The sequence below is a fragment of the Orycteropus afer genome, unplaced genomic scaffold, assembly GCF_000298275.1.
Source record: "Orycteropus afer afer isolate SDZICR_OR568_19922 unplaced genomic scaffold, OryAfe1.0 scaffold00042, whole genome shotgun sequence".
Taxonomy (NCBI): domain Eukaryota; kingdom Metazoa; phylum Chordata; class Mammalia; order Tubulidentata; family Orycteropodidae; genus Orycteropus; species Orycteropus afer.
In genome coordinates this window covers 11,020,221-11,043,054 of record NW_006921629.1, presented here as the reverse complement: position 1 = coordinate 11,043,054, position 22,834 = coordinate 11,020,221, and the positions used below count along the sequence as shown (strand labels likewise).

Here is a 22,834-nt window from a genome sequence, read left to right as displayed (position 1 = left end):
TCTCTTTTTAATCTTTGTTCGCATTTTTAGTTATTTGTCTATGTTTGGATTTATTTTTATTTTTCTCACTGGGGATTTGTTAGGCTTCAAGAATTCGAAGCGTTATTTTTTCAAAACTGCCTCTGCCCACACTTCTTCTGTGACTCAGATTAGGCATGTGTTAGACCTTATTCTCTCTTTGATGTCCCTTAAACCTCTTTCATTGTTTTATTCTCTGTGCTACATTTCACATAATTTAACTCTATTTCAGTTCATTAATTTTGTTCTTAGCTATATATGATCTGCTGTTACATATGTTCCCCTGGGTCTTTAATTTCCATTATTATATATTTTTATTTTTAGATAGTTTATTTGGTCTTTTTCTAAAATCTCTTTGAACATTATTTATAGTTTCTCACTCCCTGAACTTATTTTTGAGGGTTTTTAAAAAATTTTTTTAAAAAATATATTAAACATGGTTATTTTAGAGACTTCATAGCATGAAGCCTTGATTCCAAAGAAAAAATGATCCCACAGAATGTGGAAATTATTGGACAATATCATTAATATTATATGCAAGTAAAATCTTTTTGAAGATAATTCAAAAACAATTGCAGCAGTATATTGACTGAGAACTTCTGCAATGCTAACTGGATTCAGAAGAGGACATGGAATGAGGGATATCATTGCTGATGTCAGATGGATTTTGGCTAAAAGCAAAGAATACCAGAAAGATATTTACTTGTCTTTTATTGACTGTGCTAAAGCATTCCATTGTGTGGATCACAACAAATTATGGATAACATTGAGAAGAATGGGAATTCCAGAACACCTGATGATGCTCATGAGGAACCTGTACATAGACCAGGAGGCTGTCATTCAAACATAACAAGGGGATAGTACATGGTTTAAAATCAGGAAGGAAGTGTGTCAGGGTTGTATCCTTTCACTATACTTAATCTGTATGGTGAGCAAATAATCCGAGAAGCTGGACTATATGAAGAAGAGTGTGGCATCAGGATTGGAGGAAGGCTCATATGCAGATGACACAACTTTGCTTGCTGAAAGTGAGGATGACTTGAAGCACTTACTGATGAAGATTAAAGACTGTAGTCTGCAGTATAGATTACATCTCAACATAAAACAGAAATCCTCACAACAGGGCCAATAAGCAGCATCACGATAAATGGAGAAAAGATTGAAGTTGTCAAAGATTTCATATTACTTGGTTCCACAGTCAAAACCAATGGAAGCAGCAGTCAAGACATCAGATGATGTATACTGGGCAAATCTACTGTAAAAGACCTCTTTCAGGTGCTGAAGAGCAAAGATGTCTCTTTGAAGACTAAGGTGTGCCTACCCCAAGCCGTGGTATTTTCATTTACCTAATATACATGTAAGAGCTGGGCAGTGAATAAGGAAGCCTGAAGAAGAGTTGATGCTTTTGAGTTGTGTTGGCAAAGACTGCTCAAAGTACCATGGACTGCCAGAAGAACTAACAGATCTGTCCTGGAGGAAGTGCAGCTGGAATGCTCCTTGGAAGCGAGAATGGCCACACTTTGTCTCACCTACTTTGGTCATGTTGTCAGAAAGGACCACTTGCTGGAGAAGGATATCACGCTTCGTAAAGTGGAGGGTTGACAGAAAGGGGGAGGGCTCTCAACAAGATGGATTGACTCAGTGGCTGCAGTGATGGGCTCAGGTATAGTGAGGCTGGCACAGGACCAAGCAGTGTTTCTTTCTATTGTACGTAGGGGTCACTATGAGTCGGAACCGACTCGACAGCACTTAACAACATAACCTGAAGTGGTCCTTGTAGGTCAGTTGTTGCTAATCATTGTTACTGCTGGTTCTTGCTCATGTGCCTTATTTATTCATGTCATTTAAGATTTTAATCCTAACTGCTTATTTTCATTGGGATTTTATTGATGGAATTCTTTGAGATCTGAGATGAAGGTGGGCTCCCAGAGAGAAATTTTTTCCTTTATTTTTTTTCCTGTAGAGAGAATTTGAATTTGCTGTTGTCCACAGCCTGGAATATTATCAGTGTATATTAAGCCACTCAAAATTAAAATATTAGGAGCTTTGGTAGCATAGTGCCTAAGGCACTTGATTGCTAACCAGAAGGCTGGTGGTTCAACCCTACCAGCCACTCCTCCACTCCTCGGAAGAAAGGTTGGGCAATCTTACTTCCGTTGTGATACTGCCTCAAAACCCAAGGAAGGGTCGCTATGAGTCCGGCACATAACAACAACAACAAATTAAAATATTAGCTTGAGGGTTTTTAGACCATTCAAGTAATGGGACTTTAGGTTACAAAACCCTTGAGGCCCAGTGACATGTATCCAGGGTGACATGTATCCAGGGTGACATGTAGGTAGGTTGCTCTTCCAAAGAGCACTTCTTTTCCAGCTCCTGTCCATTTACAAGGGAGCTCTGGTGGAGTAGTAAAGCACTCTGCTGTTTAACCAAAAGGTCAGAGTTCAAACTCACCAGCTGTTCCTTGGGCTAAAGATGTGGCAACCTGCTTCTGTAAAGATTTCTGCCTTGGAAACCCTATGGGGCTGTTCTACTTTTTATACTCTGCCCTGTAGGGTTGCTATGAGTCAGAATCGACTCAAAAGCAATGGGTTGGTTTGGGTTTTGGTCCATTTTATGGCCTAATATTATGGCAGATTAGGTATTATTGGGCTCACATTTTTATATTTCTTCGAGAAGTGTTCAAGTTATAGAATACTTATTCACAGGGCTAATTGGGTAGTGAAGGAAGGGAAAGGGAGGGGGAAGAGTGGCCTGCAGCTGAAGTGATAGAAGTTGTTTATAGCCAAAAGGGTGTGAACTAGAGATCTGGAAAAAAAAAAGACTGCTCTTTTGTTTCAGCTACATTGCATTACATTACATATCTGGTGAACCCGTTTGGCCCATAAAATCCTTTCCATTAGTCAGGGTGCGCTGTGCTTTTGTTCTTGACTACTGCTGGTTTTCTTAGAGCTGTTTGCTTTGCTTGTGTGTGGCAGTTTCCTTTTTAGAAGGCAGACTGTCATATATTTAGGAATTTCTTTTCCGTAATTGGAGTTTTCTGGGTTCTTTAGTCCCTGTTTTGGATATAAGACTTCCATCTTGAAGCTTATGATCAGAAAATGCCCGTGTGATCCCTTGCCCCAAGTGCCAACAGCAGATGTAGCAGTTTGACACACTGCAGGGAATTTCCAACTGCTGGGCAGGTTTCTGAAATCCAGACACGTGCTGTTCACACTTTGGCTTCTGAAGCAAGGATCAGTGGTTGAAAGGGGAGGGGCTGGCAGGGGACTGGAGGGAGAAAGATCTTATAATGCCTGCCCAGGGCTTAAGGCTGCATCAGCTTTCTTCATCTCTTCTCCAGCTGGTGTTGGCAGGGTAGAGTAAATCACAGTGGAGTGGTTGTGAGCCAGACTCACTGGGGGCTTCTTTGAGGCACACCTGTGACGTCATCCTGTTATCATTGCCCGTTTTGAGTAACCTCTTTTCACCTCTCCCCAGAGAGAGGGTGATGCCCAGAACTCATGTCAGGGCAGTAAGCAGAGAGAAATGTTTGGTAATCATTATTTTAAGATGCTTGCTAAGGATATAGTTGATGGTTCTGCAGGCAGTTGGCATATCCTTCAAGATTCTTCATTGGAAGGGAAAACCCTTTTTTGCAAACATGGCTTGAAATACCCTTTGTGGATAAAAACACTGGGGAGAAAGAAATTCAGAAAGATTTGAACCTTCTAAGTGGTCTCCCTTGCCTCCCCACCCCACTCACGCACCCATGTACACACACACACACGGTCTGCTCTATACAGCAGTCAAAGTGCTTTTAAAAAAAAAAAAAGATCAGATCATCTCATTCCTGTGTTCAAAATCTTCCTGGCTTCCCATTTCACTCAGTCTTTACAAGGCCCTACATGGGTCTCCCCACCCTTACTCCCATTACCTTTCTCTAACCTCATTCACTACTGTTCTTTCCTGGCTTCTACTCTGCTTCAGCCACACTGGCCTTCTTACAGGACTTCTGTTAAGCCAGGGACACTCCTACCTTGAGACCTTTGCATTAGCTATTTCCTCTGCTTGGTATTCTCTGCTTCCAGCTGTGTGGCTCACATTCTCATCTTCTTTAAGAGTTTGATTAAATGTTACTTCCCTACTCCAACCATGCTATTTATTTAACACTGCTACTCTGTATCAGGGCTGACTTGACAGCACATAACAGCAACAACAACAACAACTCTGTATCCAAGGAGTTCTGGTAGCATAATGCCTAAGGCATTTGACTGCTAACCAGAAGCCTGGCGGTTCAAACCCACCAGCCACTCCTTGGAAGGAAGATGGGGCAATCTACTTCTGTAGTGATACTGCCTCAGAAACCCAAGGAGGGGTCGCTATGAGTTGGGTCCGACTTGATGGCACTTAACAACAACTCTGTATCCACTCTATGCTCCTGATCTCTATCCTGTTCTTTTTCTTTTTTCATAACATTTATTTTCTAAATAGTAGATAATTTACTTACTGTATATGTTTACTGTTTATTTCCCCCACTACTCCATTGTCAAGGAGTTCTGGTGGCACAGTGGTTGAAGCACTTAGCTGCTAACCAAAAGCCTCCTTGTGGGAGGCAGATGTGCCAGTCTGCTTCCATAAAGATGGGTGCAGCCCTGGAAACCCTTTACAACAGTTCTATTATGTCCTGTAGGGTTGCTATGAGTAAGAATCAACTCAGTGGAAGTGGCAGTGGACTTTCCTGCAAGGATGTAAGCTCTCTGCGGGCAGAGGTCTTTGACCTGTTTTATTCACTAACGTGTCATGAGCATCTGTAACTGCTTGGCACATACTAAGTTCAATAAATACAGAAATGGGTGAGTTCAAGTCAAAGAATAGCTTGTCAGCCAGTCAATCAGGGCAATGAAGACTGAATGGCAGCACCAGGGGCATCTGTTATTTTGGTCATTGCTTATATTCCTGCCATCTTTCCTTGTTTTGTTTTTTAAGGCAGCTTTTCTGAAACTGTAGTTTCCAAATGCATGTTTTGCATCCTGACATTAAATTAAAATACGTTAAGTGTGCCTTGGTATTTATTGTTCATCCCAAAGTCAATAACTGAAGCTCTGGAAAGCAAGATTTCTTTGAGAACAGAATAATTTCTGTCCTTTCTGGTCTCCTAAGTCTTTCATCTTTTGCTCTTTGTCCTTTCTCCTGCCTATAAATACTTTTTTTATTTCTCCTCCTTTGCTCATTTATCATATTTTTTCTCTTGATATACTGAATCAGATCTGTTCTGTTGCTGTAAATAAAATAATTTTTCTAAAAAGACAACATTTGGGGTTTTGTTGAGATGGAAAAATACAGACATCACCCATAACACAATTTTCCAGTAATTCCTTCATATATATATATATGAATATTCAAGTTTTTTACACTTGAAATGATATTGAATATAAAATGTTAGATTCTGCTGTGTTCACTTATTATAAATATTAAGAGTTTAAAAAAATCTTTGTAAACATTGTTTTAATGGCTGAATAATGCTCTTATGAATATGCTAGCATTCATTTAATCATTATCTTGTTTTTAGACATTTCATTTCTTTCTCAATTTTCCAGTATTATAAATAATGCTTTAATTAACATCTTTGTATATAAAACCTTTGTCTGCATTTCATACTGTTTCATTAGAGTATATTTTTAAGAGCTCAGTTGTTGGAGTAAAGAGTTTGAAGCCTTTTAATGTTTTTGATACATGATTCTGGATTACTTTCTTGAGAAGTACCAGTTTACATTCTCATCAGCAGTGTTTGAGAATGCCTTTGTACTATACGTTCTTGCTAACTTGACTATTCATAATTTTTTATAGTCTTTGGCACAAAGTAGGCACTCATATATATTTGTTGAATGAATGATAGGGAAAAACCCTATCTTGTTTTAAATTGCATTTCTTTGATTACTAGTTCAAGTTGACTTTCCCCCTATTTTTATTAGCCATTTACAATTCTATGCAGTCTTGTTCTCTGTTCATTTTTCTATTCCAGCTTAGTATCTTTCTTATCAGTTTATCTGAGCTTTTCAGATAGTGAAATGGTAAACTTGTGCTATATTAATTGGTAATTTTCCTCTTTGTATTTGATTTTTTATTTTGTTTGTTTTTTTAATGTGCAAAATTTAGAAATTTTATGTAGCTAAAGATTTTATTCTTTGCCTTTGTGATTTATTCTATTACTTTTAAGTTTAAAAGGGGCTTTTATTGGAGAAGTTTTAAACTACCTCTGCAAATATATTTTCATTTCCACTAGCTAGAGGGAATTGTACCACCATTTAGTGGGTAGTTTCATCTAGTTGGTAAGAGATGTGAGGAACCATACCTGCTTAATTAAATAATTACAGAAACGTGTTGTGAGTGTAGTCTTTTGCATCAGATATAAAATTTCCAACCAGAAGATCAGTCTATTTTCAGACGTTATTTTGAGTGAGAGAAGGTTGGCGTTGTTGTGGACTGCGTTGTCAGGGTCAATCTTTTACCTCATGTCAGGTGAAACTTCAGCTGGGAATAGCTCAAGCTTGGAAGATCGTTACGGTTCTGTGGCAGAGTAGCTGTGTTGTGTTGCCGTATCAGGGAAGCAGCAATATGGTTGCCCTTTGAGACTATCCTATTTTTCACTAATGACTAGATTGTGTTATAACAGAATGTTCTAGGAGAAGTAAATATTTATTTAGGGAGTGCTGGTGGCACAGTGGTGAAAGTGATCAGCTGCTATCTGAAAGGTCAGCCTTTCAAACCCACCAGCTGCTCCATGAGAGAAAGAGGTGGCAGGGTGCTTCCATAAAGATTTGCACGGAAACTCTATGGTGCAATTCTGCTGTGTCCTATGGAGTCACTGTAAGTTGGAATCAACTTGCCAGCAGGTGATTTGGGGCTTTATATCTTTATTTTGGTATAAAACCTCTTGGATTAAAACTATCAATTGAACCGAACAGTAAGGGAGTAGAGCTGTTGCCAGTAGAGGTCCACAAGCCACCACTGCCTGGGACCATATTCAGCCAGATTTGGATATGGGTGATTCTCATAATCTCTGATGACCCTTTCCATTGGAGAGTCTTTGGCTTTGGAAGTGCTGTGGAAGGTGTGCTAAGAGACAGCATTTCTGCTGAGTGTGTAGTGAACTGGTATTCCTGGCTATCTTGGGCTCAGGGTGATGTGCAGGAGGAGAGCAAAGGGTAATAAGATGTTTTTGAAATTTCTTAGCTTTAAGGAGTCCAGAGAGAGGTATAGCAATGGAACAGACATATCCTGCCCAGGATGAAGAGTCAGAGCATGACTTTTCTGTTATTTGGGTTGGTAAAGGGGTCAGCTGCCAAAAATGTGATCCCTCCTATCTCTGAAGGCCATGTGTCTCGTGATTATGAGCTTTACAGTTGGCCACATTTTTGTGAAACTATGTACATATATATATGTATATATGTTGTGTGTGTGTGTGTGAGCACATGTGTGCATTTGAAAAAACGGATATACGTCATAACTAAACAGTGATTCTCTAGGATGGTGGAACTATGGGTGATATAAATTTTCTTTGTTTAGTTGTATGTTTTTAGTTTTCTGTAATGATCACAATACTTTTGTAACAAAACAGGTATTTTTTAAAAATTGTAATGACAGAGAAAGTATTTGAAGTTAGATAAAATTAGGTTCTATTTCTGATTATGAAATTTACTTACTGTGCCATGCAAATTACTTAACCACTTCTAAATATTTTTCTACATCTAGTACCTTACCCATACAAACAAACAAACAACAAAAAAAAAAAAAACTCACTGCCGTGGAGTCAAGTCCAACTCATAGCAACCCCCGCTGGGTTTCTGAGGTGGTGAATCTTTACAGAACTAGATTGCCCTGTCTTCCTTCCACAGAGTGGCTGGTGGATTTGAACCACCAAACTTCTGGTTAGCAGTCATATGCCTCAGGCACTGTGCCACCAGAGCTGCTTACCTTGCCCATTGTTGTTGTTGTTAGGTGCCATCGAGTCAGACCTGACTCATAGCGACCTCTCCTTGGGTTTTCGAGGCAGTATCACTAGGGAAGTAGACTGCCCAACCTTCCTTCCAAGGAGTGGCTGGTGAGTTTGAACTGCCAGCCTCCTTCCTGGTTAGCAGTTGAGTGCCTTAGGCATCCTCCCTCACCCATAGTAGACATTTAATGTTTGTTGAGTTAAACCTTCCCACCATAGTATAATTGCCCACTGATTACCAGTAGTGTTCTCCTTCCCTTATGGAAAGATCATGTTTCTTCTCTGAAAGTCCAATTTCAAAAGAAGCAACTTTGGTTTTGAGGGCTTACGAACTGTTTTGTTTTAACATTGCTGATTCTTCTAACCTCCCTTCTTTCATTCCAGAAGAACCAACAGACCAACTACAGAATAATTCAGCTATACTTGAAAATGTAGTTATTTTTAGCTTCATAAAATACATAAATCTCTTAACTAGAGTTTTTACTTCATGAGGACAAGAGACTGTGTGATCTTTTATCAAATGCCAGTATTGATAAGGCTGACTTCAAAATTAGGTACTTAGCAATTACTGATTGACTGGTTGACGTACCAGAGTCTGGAAACATAAAAAATGAGGCATTTGACTGCTAACCAGAAGGTTGGTGGTTCAAACCCACCAGCTGCTCTGCGGAAAGAAGATGAGGCAGTCTACTTCCATAAAGATTACTGCCTCGGAAACACAACGGGGATTGCTTTGAATCAGATTGGACTCGTTTGCAGTGAGTTTGGTTTTAAGTTTGACATATAAGAAATTAACAGACTGTTAATTAAAAAAAAAAAAAAGTATGTGTCTTATAGCCAAATATTTATACCTGGTAAAATGTTAATGTGTCGGACTTTTGTTTAAAATAATTCTTTAAGACTGCTTTTATGTAAGCTCCATCAGAAGCCTTTTGAGATGGTAATGCTACGTAGACTGCTTTGAGAAATTGGGATTCAAATCATCAGCATAGTTTTTTCTCAGCCCCAAACTATGGGGGCCTCTCTCTCCCTCTGAAGATAGTAGAAAGCCAGCTTTGTAAAGAAATTCCTGCGAATTAACTGATGCTCTTTAGCCCATGGATGCCTTCTTCCAGGGGAGACTGTAGCAGCTCATTCCACCGTTGTGGTACCTGCTGTCAGTTTTAACCTTGCTTGAGGCCCCTGTTGGGAAAGGGTGGAAATGCCTCCACATATGTGTGCTATTTCTTTAAAAGAAAAGTCAAGCGGAAGTGATGCTGTGGGGGAACATCTGCACTTGGGGCTGAGTGGAGGGAGCGAGATGCGCTGCAGCTGGTGTAAGGCCCTGGCAGGCTGAGGCGCTGCTGTCTATTGGGGTTTACTTCTGTCTACATTGAAACATGGCTTGGGAGGGGGTTGGTGGCCTGCTGCCAGCCTCAGTTAGCCTGCCCTTCTCTTTCCTCCTTACCTCCCCCCTGCCCCCCAACTCCCCTTCCTCATGCTTTAAAGTCACATTTCCAGGCCAGACGTAGAATTAATCTCTGGGCACTTCACATTGCTGGCAGCTGAAAGCAGGATGTGGGATTTTTTTTTTTTTTTTCTTTTTCTCTCTCTCTGCGTCTTGGCTGACTTTTTTACCTCTCGAAGAATTTGGAAGGCCATGAGATTCCCTCCCCCCCCCCCCCCAGTACTGTGGAGTTTTTCAGCACGCTGATCACCCTGCTGCGGCTTCACCCTAATAGACTTCATATGTTGACGCAGTTGACATCAGTATCAAACTATTTTACATGTGATCTGGTGTATTTCCTGAGGAAATCTGCAAGATATTTATTAAGAACTAATAAAATAAACCTCTCCATGAGTTTTTAGGTAGTTTTCAATTTTTCATGTCTCTCTCGTTTCCTCTTATCAATGAGTTGCTATTTTCTCTCTCTACTCTGACCATCGCAAAAGGAAACAAAAATAAATGTTTTAAACTGTTCCTGAAGGGACAGAGAGAGAATAGTTCTGCCATGATGTATCAGCCAGAGCTGTATTTTTAGTGCAGCATTGTAGAAACTAAAAATATCCTGTTATAGTGGATCCTTTTTATAGGTCTGTGTGTGTGTGTGTGTGTGTGTGTTTATAATGTACGCACAAGTGCCTTTGTGCATCAGCAGCCGCTCTTCCCATCACAGCTGGACTCTATTAGTCCTTGAAAATTAATGTAATCCTAGTTAAGAAAAAAATTAATTACTCTACCAGTGCTGCATTTTATCCACAGCTCATGTTAGCTCCCTAGCTGGCAGCTTAGTTTGAGAGGCTCCAGGGGCCCATGGAGTTGTGGCTTTGGTATCACAGCGTTTGCTGCCATGTTTTTCCCCCTGAGAGCGTTCCTCAGTTCTTTAGGTTAGACATGTGGCATGCAGAGAGTAACTTCACACTCCTCTGCCCCAGTGAAATACTATCATCCAGACTGGTCATCACGTCATCGCCAAAAGGAGTGTCCCCCCACAGGTTTAACTCACCTGCCATATCAGGTTTTCTTTATAAGAGAGATACTTTGGCATTGGTTGATTTAACAAAGTCCAAGAGATACGTGGGATTTGTCTACGAGGGTTCTACATGGACATTTAAGAATGACAGTGACATTCTGCCCTCCTTTTTGTTTAAGGTTTGGACCAGTATGTTTAATATACGTCTTTTATTACAGATGAGTGTGTCAGAGTTGACTGTGCTGGTTTCTGATTTGACTTTTCAGCCCCTGCCCTGAGTAAGGGGTTGACTGGCTCTGAGGATGAGTAACATTCCCAGCTCTGTAATCAGTGTTCTGGGCTGAGGTGCATGGCACAGCCCAGGAATTGCTGCATTCCGCCTCATGTTAATGATACAGCTCTTGTGCAACTGCCTGCTGCTGCTGCTGCTGTTTTATTTGTTTTTCCTCTTTGGGGGCCTTGACTGAGGTGGAGGGATAGGTGGGAAGGATGATTGTTTGTTTCCTTACTGGTCAGACTCTCCAAGCTCTCTGCTGAGTGTCCAGGCAGGATCCATCTGTGTTGGACCGCAGTTCTCTTTTTCTGCTGAGCTGGGGCGTGGGCAGCATAGGCCTGTGCAACTCGTGACAGGCCTCCCAAAGTGCCATGATGGCACGGATCCTCACGGTGCAGTTCAGAATAAAACCAGGGTTAGTGCCTTTTTGTTTCTTCCTGGGCATGGGCTCTGAGGCTTGTCTTTGAACCTCATGTTCTTTCCTGCTGGTGACTCTAGGTCCTGCCCTTGGCCCCCTTCCTCTCATCCCTCAGCTGAAGATTGGTTGAGCCCTCAGCTTCCTGTACTTGATCCCCAGGCAATGTAGTTCAGTAAAAGTAGTAATTAGGCCTTTTACAAATTTGTTTTATTGGTGAAGAGAGTTGGTGGGTAATTGGCTGTAATTCTAACACAGCCAGTTTGGAGATTAATAAAAAATTTAAAAAGAGTAGTTTTTACCAGAGGCAGTGGGCCTGTTATTTCGAGTTCTCGACTCAGCCGAAATCAGAGCAATGTGGGACCCTGATGGACCGTGCTGCTGGGAGGATGCAGAACCACGTTCCTTGTCGTTACAGTCTGTGCAGTGCCCGTCCTTGAGGGTGTTTTACGCTGGCATTGGAAAAAAGGAAACCTTGTTTTCCAAGAACTCTGCTCTCTCTCAGCTTGATAAGCATTTAAAAATAAAAGCTGCACAATTGAAATTGGCAGTGCATCCTCATTCTTTTGTCTTTCTGTTTATTTTTTTCCCTCATCCCTCAACATGTGTGCTACAGCCCATGGTTATTACACCCTCAAGAATGATGGCCTGGAACTCGGCAAACTCACACCAAGGTCTGCCCGCCCTGTACTGGGCTGTTTAAAGCTGGCTGAGGCATCAGGGCCTAGCACTGAGAGGCCTCGTGGATCAGCCTCAACAGCTCCATCTGTGGCACGTTTCTCCTTTCCCCTAAAGCCACTGCCTGGAATTTTGAGCTCCTCCAGAATCCTGACTGTCAGCTCAATTGTTCTTGTTAGTTTTTGCAGTTAGCTTAATTGATTTGTTTACCTCTCCATTGGAGGAGCTCAAAAAGAAAGTGCTTTGGCACTAATCAGGATCAGTCTTCGGTTTTTAAAAAGAATCTTCTGAGCTACAGTTTTATAATACCCGAGGAGGAGAAAAGTTAGTTACAGGGTGACTATAAGTTCTGGTTTGCCCAGGGAATAGACCCAGTTTTGAATTTTTCATAGTACACCCATTCACACTCAGAAGAATCCGTTTAAGCTGTAAATTTTAGTATCACCCTAGCTTAGATGAATTTAGCAAAAACAGCAACAACAAAAAGACATTCACTACAAACTGTTATTTCTTTGTCTAGAAATGTAATAGCTTTGTAAAGCAATGCCAAACCCTGCCCTAAGCATTGCATGCAGATTCCACTGGAGTCATGCACATGTGACCTCAAAGAATTGCTGTATCTCTGGCTCTGAGAGAGAGAGCTAACCTTCCTGCTTGAGTGGGTTCTAGTGAAGCCAGCTTTGAAACACCATGTCACTTGTTTTAGCATTTCTGGTTATCATTGCCTAGTTGACTGAGTCAGAACCTGGAGTTAGTTTGGTAGGGTGTGGTTTCAGGTTTGCAGACTTACTGGTTGATGCCTGTGAAGGGTTGGTGCCTGATGTAACTGAATAGGGTGTTACTGCAGGTTAGTAGTCCTTGTTTTTGCTTGGCTGGTTGGGCTGAACCTGGTATTACTGCTTCCCAAAGAATATTTTTGGTTTGAAAACTGAAGGTCAGCAGTTCGCAAGTGTCGAACTTAAAGCCAACTCTGTGGTTTGTCTTGTGCCACTGGGCCAGCAGCGCTGCAGTCCTGATCGATTGATCTGCAACAATATGAAACCACGAACAGTGACTGCCAGACAAAACTCCATCTCACCCTATTTCCCCATCCAACCTGTCTCTCTGCCCAGATCCCCTTTCTTTCTCCTTGTATGTCTGTCTCACTCCTGGTTATGTATTTCACTTTTTTGTGTCTATCTTTTTCCATCTCCTTGTCTCTTTCCATAACAGTTTTTAATAATGTTTTAGTTAGTTCCAGCCTTTTCCCTTAATGGATCCCATTGGAAAATGCATTTGAAAGGAAACAGTTATACACTTCCCTTCCTTTGAAACTCTGTTGGCACCTTTTCCATTGCAGTAAACCATACAACATGTATTTTCAAAGTTTCCAAACACAGACACGCTGGCGTTAAATTTAGGAAAAAATATTTTATTCAGCTGTATGGTAACTGTGAGTTTCAGAGATGCTGATCAGATATGAAATTGGTGCTGACTTTTGGAACTACAACAGGTTTTCAGATCTCTGCAGGGATTATAGCCACACTGGCTCTTGAGGAGTCTGTGATGCTTTATGCCTTGGCCTTTGATTGCAGGTTGGGCAGGAGGAGTTGGGACAAGAGATCTAGATGTGGGAATCCCCCAGCCACACCCAGAGGAGAATGGGGAAAGGCAGTGAGTCACTGAAGAAATACTGCACAGTTGTGCTGGGCACAGGAGCAGGAGGTAGAAATTCCTTCTGTTCATAGAAGGTAAATTCTTGCTATTTAGCCAAGGACTGACTGTAAGTCAAATAATACTTGTTTGTCTGGTTTGTCACTTACCTTAGGGTGTCATGGCTAAGAAGATTTCATTTGTGTTCAGAACTGTGATGATATTGCTGATATCTATAATTAATTACCTCACTCCTACCTTTTCATACCTGTGGTCTGATACAGAAAGAAAAAACACGTGTGTGTTAGAATCGGGTCTATCTATTTGAAAGTCTGTAGGTTTGACTGAGATTTGATTTGGTCCTTAGGGACAGTGGCTCTTCTCAAGGAACCCAGCTGTTTGTTGAGGAGATCCCTGGAAATGCTCTTGAAAGAACAGTGTTTCTTCCAAATTGGTCAAGCAGCTGAAGTGTGTCTTGACTCAGATTTATGTGTTACACCATGTCAGCTTTCATGACTTACCAGCCCAGAGGTGGGGGTGCTCCAGGAATTGAGATGGACTCTGTGCCTGCTGTCACGGGACAGAAGCTGCTCAAGACAGCCCTACAAAAGCTGAGCATCCTGCAGGGCACGTGTCCCCTCAACTCAGTTAACACGAGTTTGTTAGGCATTTGTTATGTGTCTTGTTCATCCTAGCTTTTTTTGGCAGCATTTCCTTTTGTTGCTTATAGACTTTCCAGAAATGCTTTCATTGATCATAACTCTGTGTTCTCTTGGTTCCCTCCTTTCTCTCTACCTGTTTCTTGGGTCTTCTCTTTTCTCCTCCAGCATACTACATGGCAGCATTTACTAAAGACATTATCTTGTCCCTGTTGCCTTCAGTCTTTTCCCACACGTATATTATAAAATCTCAAGGGTTCAACTGTTGCCTCTCTGTGAATCACTTCCATATTTCTTTCCTACCCTGATCTTTTTCCTGAGCCCACATTTCTAATTTTTTGTTGGACATCTTCACCTAGAATCTCGAGTTTATTCAAAACTCATTCATCCTATTTCTCACCTGTTGTGGATCAGATTCCCCAGGAAGCAAACTCTGAGATGGAGATTTGCATGCAGGAGGTTGATTGGAGATTGCTCTCAGAGTCAGCGCCTTGAGGGGAAGTGAAAGCAGCACGATAGGGCTGAGGAAGAAGTGGAACTACACTGCAGCTCTAACAAAGGCCTGAGTCCTGTGGGGAGCTCTGGAGCTGGGATGGCCCTTCAAGGTAATCCCAAATTGGTCCAAAGGGCTGGATCTTTGTACCTCCTCCTCACCCCCTATCACCAGTCATTGGTGAGAATTGCCCCTTGGAAGGAGGTATGACACTGGGGAGGTATGACACTTTCTTCAGCTGAGGGCAAGTTTGGGGGAGAGATTCCCTCCACAGCTGGGGAGCTAGTGCTTTAGTCCTTGAGGGGTTCTGGGCAGGACACCAAATCATCTACTGTCCCACCAAGACTGTTCCTCCTGTGCACTCTCTTTCTGTCATTGACACCAGTGTCCTCCATGCACTCAGGCTGTCTTGGTTTTGTTGTTCCTGCCTTTTTTCTAAGTCAAGGTATAATTTATAAACAACAATAACACGTAAATTTTAAGTGTTCAGTTTGATGAGTTTGACAAATGCCAACATTATTTCTGTTCTTTTTTCTTCTTTATCTTGTGTGTTAGGAGTGTGTTGAAAACAACAAGGACCATCCTGAAATAGCTTATGCAAGAAAGGAAATTTATTCTAAGGAACTTGAGGGCAAGGATATAGCTGGGCCTATGGAAAGGATTGGAACCAGGAAGGCCTTTTTCTGCTACTCTCCCTCTTTCTGCATAATGCTTCCTCCAGTGCTCTTCTCTGCTTCCTGGCACATAATTAGGGTTCAGTAGATATTAGCTTTGGTAACATAGCGCCTAACGCACTTGACTGCTAACTAGAAGGCTGGCGGTTCAAACCCACCAGCCACTCCTTGGAAGGAAGGTTGGGCAATCCTACTTCCGTAGTGATACTGCCTCGGAAACCCAAGGAGTGGTTGCTATGAGTCGGGGCCGACTCGACAGCAAATAACAACAACAACAACAAGATATTAGCTTTAATTATTACATAGTTTGTGTGTGCACACACAGAGCTACCAGTAGGAGATCTCTATTCCACTGTGTTTAGGTGTTTCGCAATCTTTTCTTCTTCAGACTATGTAGCAGTGAATTTCCTCGTACACATCATTTCACACCTTATCTTTACCTCTGAGGCTGTTTTTCACTCCTTTGACTTATAGTTAGCATGTGCATGAGTTCTGTTAGATTTCACATCCTTGAGGGTCTAATCCATGTCTGATTCATCTTTGAAAGCTAAATGCCTGGCACAGGACCTAGCATGTAGTAGCTGTTTAGTAAATGCTGACCACGTGAAGTGCTATTCAGAAGAGATCAGCTCCAAGGACCAGGCCCTGTGATAAGTGCTGGGGATTTATGGGAGTCTTTGCTATTATAGGCTCTGCCTTTGTGGGATTTCCAGTCTAGTGGGGGAAGCTTTATGTATTGTAAGTCCTAGGCTAGGTCGGCTTTAAGCCACGTGCCAGGGAGTGATATGGATAGAAATACTTCTAAGTCCAGAGGAAGGAGGCCTATGAGGCAGCAAAGTTCAGGTTTTAAATGTGCTGGTCTTGAAGAAAGAACTAAGATAAGGAAGAGGAAGGAGTTGAGCTTTGGGGTGGGAAAATGGCCAATCAGGGACATGGAGGCAGGTTTGCTATTGTATTCTCTTAGCTATTGTTATTCACCATCTTTTGATGTAGGACCTTTTTTTTAATTGTGATTTGGGTGAAAATTTACAGAGCAAATTCACTTTCCATACAACAGTTCACATACACTTTGTCTCATGACATTGACTACACTTTACCCCAATGCAACAGCTCCCCTCCCACTTCCTCCTGATAGTTACCTCTTGCCTGTGTCCATCCCTCCATGCATTCTTGCCCCCTGAACTGTCTCCCTGTGCATAAACAGCCCTTCTTTCTCCCATGATTGATCTCTCCAAGGAGGATAAATGTTCTACTCATATGCCTGTCTTTTGTTTGGCTGGAAGCCACAGGTGTGGGTTCAATTCCAGACCTGAAGGGCAGCTAGGGGCCATAGTCTCAGGGGTTCCACCAGGCTCTATCAGACCAGCAAACCCGGTTCTCCCCCCCTCCCCTTTTTTTTTCCTCCAAATGACTGTGAGTTTTGTTCCACATTATTCTCCCTCGCTATCCAGGATCTCCTACATAGATGCCCCTCTGAATAGATGCCCCTCTGAATGGTTGACAGTGGTAGCCAGGCACCAGCTAGTTCTTCTGGTCTCATAGTCGTACAGGCTGCGGATTGCATGGTGTACCGGTCGCTAGGACTAATTGTTTCCACGAATCTTTGGTTTTCTTCATTCTTCTTTGCTCTGGATGAGGAGAGACCCATCATTGCATCTAGATGGCTGCTTGCAAGCTTTTAAGATCCCAGTTGCTACTCACCAAAGTAGGAGGTGGAACAATGTTTTGTGTAGTATGTTATGCCAGTTGAGCTTGATGTCCCCTGCAACTATGGTCCAAGCCCACCATTTCAACTACTCGGTCACTGTGGGTAGCTGGGTGTGACCAAGAACTGATTACAACCTTGTCCCTTGTCAGCTCTACTATACACCTGGGAATTCTTACAGATCATACAAATACACTTATAGGACCATTGTCTGCCACTCCCCACTTCATAGACATACCTAATAGTTTGTAGGACCTTTTTTAAGAAACAAGACAGCACTCTATAAATAAACCTGTTAGATGTTTTGAAGCAGGCAGAAGCAGGTCAGTTCTATCCTGCAAATGGAGGAAATACCACCAAGAAAATGAAGTTGAACTGGTGCTTGAAAAACTGTTTGGCAAGAGATGCTAATTCCAGAATTTTAGAGCTTTTTTCTCTGTATTAATGTTCAAATATAAACTTAACTTTTTAATCTCCTTGCTTTATACCATACTGTTACATTTTTTGTTTTTAGAAATATCCCCCAAATGTACATAAATTGAATTTTACAGTCTAGACAGTTCCCCTTTCATATTTATATATATATGTGTTTATATAACCAGAAAACCAAACCAAACCACTGCTATGGAATCAGTTCCAACTCCTAGTGACTCTGTAGGACAGCATAGAACTGCCCTATGGGGTCTCCAAGGCCATAAATCTACAGGAAGAGACAGCCATATGTTCTGGTGGAGTGGCTACTCAGTTTGACCTGTCAGTCTTTCAGTTAGCAGCAAAGCACTTAACCACTGTGCCACCAGGGCACCTGTGTTATATATGTATTATATATTTAGTAGCAGATATATTTTAATAAATCAATTGGTCTTTTTAAAACAAGAATTTTTTTATAGCGTATGTCACTTTCTCATTTATGTAGGGTTTGGGGTGGTTTGTTTTTTTCTTTTAAGATTTTAGGATTCTTCAGTCTTGCTTCTTAATTGATCTTCAGTCAACAACTACAAATAGCACCTGACCTTGAGGCTCTCTGCCCCTAGTATCTATGTCATATAATGGAAGTTGGGTAAACAAATGCGTAAGACGTTAGGAAACTCTCTGTTTAAAGAACTTGAATGGATCCTTTTGAAATAAGGATAGTCATCATCTAATTCAGTATTATTTTTAACTTAGTTTTACAGAATTTTCTTAAAGTAGAATATACTTATTAATATCCAAGATATTCCTGTGTCTATGTTTTTAGAAAAGCATTCTTAGAAATACATACGTATTCTTAGAAATACATACGTATTTTGTCTTACCGTCCAGATAACTTTAAGATAAAGTTGAGTATCTCTTAATAGTATGTAGTGTAACTTACCACTGTCCAGTCGGATCTGACTCATAGGACCCCTCCTAGGGTTTCCAAGGCGGTGTCAATATGGAAATAGATTGCCCAACCTTCCTTCCGAGAAGTGGCTAGTGGGTTTGAACCTCCAGCCTTCTGGTTAGCAGTTAAATACCTTAGGCACTATGCCACCAGAGCTCCTATGTAGTATGAAACCATGTGTTATAAAGACCTTGTCAAGGTTATTGTTCATTTTTTCACACAGTATCCCCTTGCATAGACTGCATGTTAAAAAAAAAAAAAAAAATTAATTCAGTGCTGAGAAAAATTTGTTTTTCCTGAAGAACTGATATTCGTACTCCTTTCCAATAATGACAGCTATACAATTGTTTATGTTTCCTTTTTTGCTTTGGCTACCAGGAAAATTAGAGACAAATTTTAAGTTTATCCATGGCAGACAGTTAACCCAAGTAATGAACATATTTATATTTCCCTTTTCTTTGGTCTTGGTGTTCTGTATCTACTTTAATTATTTCATTGTACATGATTTTGCTCTAAATTGTCACATTTTTTTTCTAAAAGGAGATATAAAGGAATAAATCTGAACAAAAACATTTTAAAACCAGTTTTGTTGTTGTTACGTGCCATTGAGTTGGACCCAATTCATAGTGACCCCTCCTTGGGTTTCTGAAGCAGTATCACTACGAAAGTAGATTGCCCCATCTTCCTTCCGAGGAGTGGCTTGTGGGTTTGAACCACCAGCCTTCTGGTTAGCAGTCAAGTGCCTTAGGCACTATGCTAGCAGAGCTCCTAAAATCAGTTTAAGGTAATGCATACGTGTTTCAGTAAGTATTGTTTACAAACTGAGCAGTCAACCAACTGAATACAAATTTAGAAGGGCTGTTACTAAAGCGGGGTGGGGAGTGTCTGTTCTACAGCTTCTGTGTCTAGGGACTAGCTGGAACCCTAATGAGTTTGTAGTCCCTTCACTGAGTGCTGCTTTTCTCACATTCTTCCTTGTCACATAGTTCTTTTATTTAGCAGTTATTATGCTGACCTCTTTTGTACTTTAAAACTGCATGCACCACAGTGTGATGGGGTTGGTTGAAGTCATTACTTGGTCTAGTTTGAGTGTTGATTGGGGCCTGTAAATCTTTTGAGGAGCTGTGATTTGCTGGAGCGGAGCTAGATGAATGTGCAGCTTTGGTTATTCATGTGGAATCTACCCAAGAGTTATATCTTAACCATTTGTCTCATTTTTCAGTACTGACCCCTCTAGGTTTGTTTGATGGTTCTAATCTTCTTTGCATCCTAGAAGCTTCCCAGAAGAGCTAACTTCTCAGAAGAAGTCTAAGAGAGATGTATACCTCCTTCCTGTCCTGGATACCTCTCTGTCCTACCTGTCTCAAAATTGTTCTATTTTTGGCATTTAGTTCGTGAACTCTTTCAGGTCCTTTTTATAATCCATTAGGAAGCCATAAAATGAAGAGATACTGAGTTAATCTTTTGAAATGGAAGCTGGGCACTTCTCTGTCCCTCTGCCTGCCATATCAAAGGAGCTTCTCTGAATCAAGATGTCTGTTGGTATTATCTCTCACTAACTTCTACTTTAGGGCAAAGTGCTCCTGAAGCTTCTTACCAACAGAGACAGATTTCAAGCTATTTGTGTCTGAATCAGCTGCCAAATCTGTGCCTGCTCTATCGGAAGAGATGTAGTCATATTTATTCCTTCCTATTGCTGCAGTAAAACCTGCCTCTAGGTTGGCTAATGAGTGTGCCTTTTAGGAAGCCTCCCATATACCCTTGACCTCTATGACTTTAAATAACTTCTGACATAAGACATCCCAAATGTGCTGCATGGAATTCCATGTGGACTTAACCTGCCTGGTTTAATTATGGCACTTCCACTTTTTTCTTCTCTCCTTTCCCCTAAATACTGGGAGAGAGGCAAGTTTCCCCAAACCTCTGGCAAGCAGTGTAGAAGCAGAAACTCTGTCCTTCACGATCTACTTGTAATTTGTCCAGACGTGATGCTGGAATGGCAGGGCCTCTTCTCCTGGGCTCTCTTCCTGAGGAGCTAGCCCAGTGCCAGCATGCCATTCAGGTGGCAGCAGCTCTGCCTGCCCAAGAGGGGACATGCGTTGGAATAACCCTGGAATCAGGCAGGAAGTTCTTCTGAGTAACAAAAATATCAACCCAGAGACACAACTAAGGTGGAAAAGGCCAGTGTGTGTTTTGACTGATGCTTTTTTATTTGTTTATTAATTTATCAGGAATTTAAGAATACCATTTCTAAAATTGTATAGGTTTTTCCTGGGAAAAGCTAAGCACTCATCTTAAAATGTTTTCATTTTTCCTTATAGAGAATAGAAATGAGGTTTGTTCTCCATCTTGCCGAGATGTGTTGATAGAACCCTGGGGACATTTCTTGGCCCTAAGGCCCCATCTAAAGGAGGAGGGAAAGCCATGCTGTCCTCTGGAGAGAGCCTCTAACTTCTAGGGATCATCTTTTCACCCTCAGAAAGGTGGCAGTTGTGTTATAATCTGTAGAGTTTTGGAGTCAACCAGTTTGAGGGTTTGAATTCCCAACTTACCAGCTTTGTGACCTTGATGAAGAATGTAACCATAACCTCTCTGTGGATTAGTTTGCTTATCTATAAACTGGCACATCTGTGCCAGGTTGCAGGAGTTTTCTGTGGTATAAAAGAAATTAGATAACATGTGAAACATGTATATACTAGGCACTCAGTAGATGTTCAGTTTTCTTTCTCTATGTTAAAAAATCTTTGTAACATTGTATTGGGCTATAATTGATATACTTTAGACTCTGTGTTTAAAGTGTAAAACTGGATGAATTTTGACATAGGTATAAATCAACATAGTGAACTTATCCGGCACCACCGAAAGTTTCCTCGTGTGTTTTTATAATCCATTCCTCTCTAAACTCCCCTTTCCAATCTCCAGCCAATCACTGATCTACTTTCTGTCACTGCATTTTTCTAGAATTTTAATATAAATGAAATTACACAGTATGTGTCTCATCCCGTGTGTATGTGTATGTGGGGGTGCGTTCTTTTATGATAGGGGCAGAGGTTGGCTTCTTTTGCTAATGACTTTAGCATTCATCCATATGAATGATTCAGTACTTTGTTCCTTTTTATTGCTGAGTAGTATTCTGTCATATGGGTATATCAGAATTTGTTTATCCATTCACTTGTTGATGGGCATTTAGTTTTTTTCCAGATTTCAACAGTTATGAATAAAACTACTATAAACTTTCACATATAAGTCTTTGTGTGGTTGTATATTTTCATTTCTTTTGGGTAAAAACCTAGAAGTGGAATAATTGGATTATCTGATAATATGTATGTATTAACTTTTTGAAAACTACTCAAGTATTTTCCAATGTGATAGTACCACTTAACATTCCCAAAGCAGTGTATGAGCATTTCATTTACTCCACATCCTTGCCAACAGTTGTTATTGTACATTGGTCTTTTTGATTATAACTGCCCTAATGCTGTTGGCAAAAAATATTGAATGTACCATGGCCTGCTAGAAGAACCAACAAATCTGCCTTGGAGAATACTTGCTGGAATACTCCTTAGAGGTGAGGATGGCAAAGACTTCACCTCTTGTACTTTGGCCATGTTGCCAGGAGGGACCAGTCCTTGGAGAAGGACATCATGCTTGGTAAAGCAGAGGGTCATGAGAAAGAGGAAGACCCTCAACGAGATGGACTGACCCAGGGCTGCAACAGTGGCCTCGAGAGTAGTAGCCATTGTGAGGGTGACGCAGGGCCAGGCGGCGGTTCATTCTGTTATATGTGAGGTTGCTATGAGTTGATGGCATCTAACAACAAATGGGTGTATTTTGTGGTTTGATTTTCATTTACCGAGTAATAAATGGTATCGAGCATCTTTTAATATACTTGCTATCTATATATCTTCTCTGCCCCCTTTTTTAATTTGTCTTTTAATATAAACTTTTAATTTTAACAAGAGTTTTTTATATATTTTAGGTATGAGTCCTCTATCACATTGCACAAATATTTTCTCCCATTCTGTAGTTAGTTTTTTTATTTCTACCTTTTGGAAAGCAAACTTTTTTTTTTTTTTTTTTTGATCTATTTTCCTGTTGTCAGTTTTTTTTAAGTTTGATCTTTCTTTGCAAATTTATTGGCAAAGAGACAGTAACACAGTATTGCAGCATATGCTGTCCATTTTTAAAAAATTGATTAATGGTTCAAAACAGTGCAACACTAAATCTGCATAAAGTTTTGTTTATGAAGAAAACAGTGTGTGCTAATAGCAGAGTTCAACAAGACAAAGAATAACAAATGCTGACGAGGATGTGGAGAGATCAGGACTGTCATAGGTTGCTGGTGGAACTGTAAAAATCAAACAACCGTTGTGAAATCAGTATGGTGATTCCTTAAAAAGTTGTAACCATAGGGGGCGGGGCAAGATGGCGGACTAGGCAGAAGGATTGCACAGACCCTCTTCAACAAAGAAAAGGGAAACCAATTAACACAGAC

The 22,834-nt window shown here is 40.9% G+C and overlaps 1 protein-coding gene across 1 annotated transcript in view; it reads left to right on the top strand.

Moving 5' to 3' along the window:
- Positions 1–22,834, top strand: part of SMG6 (SMG6 nonsense mediated mRNA decay factor) — a 304,176-nt gene that overhangs the window by 82,428 nt on the left and 198,914 nt on the right. The gene's annotated exons all lie outside the window — the stretch shown is intronic.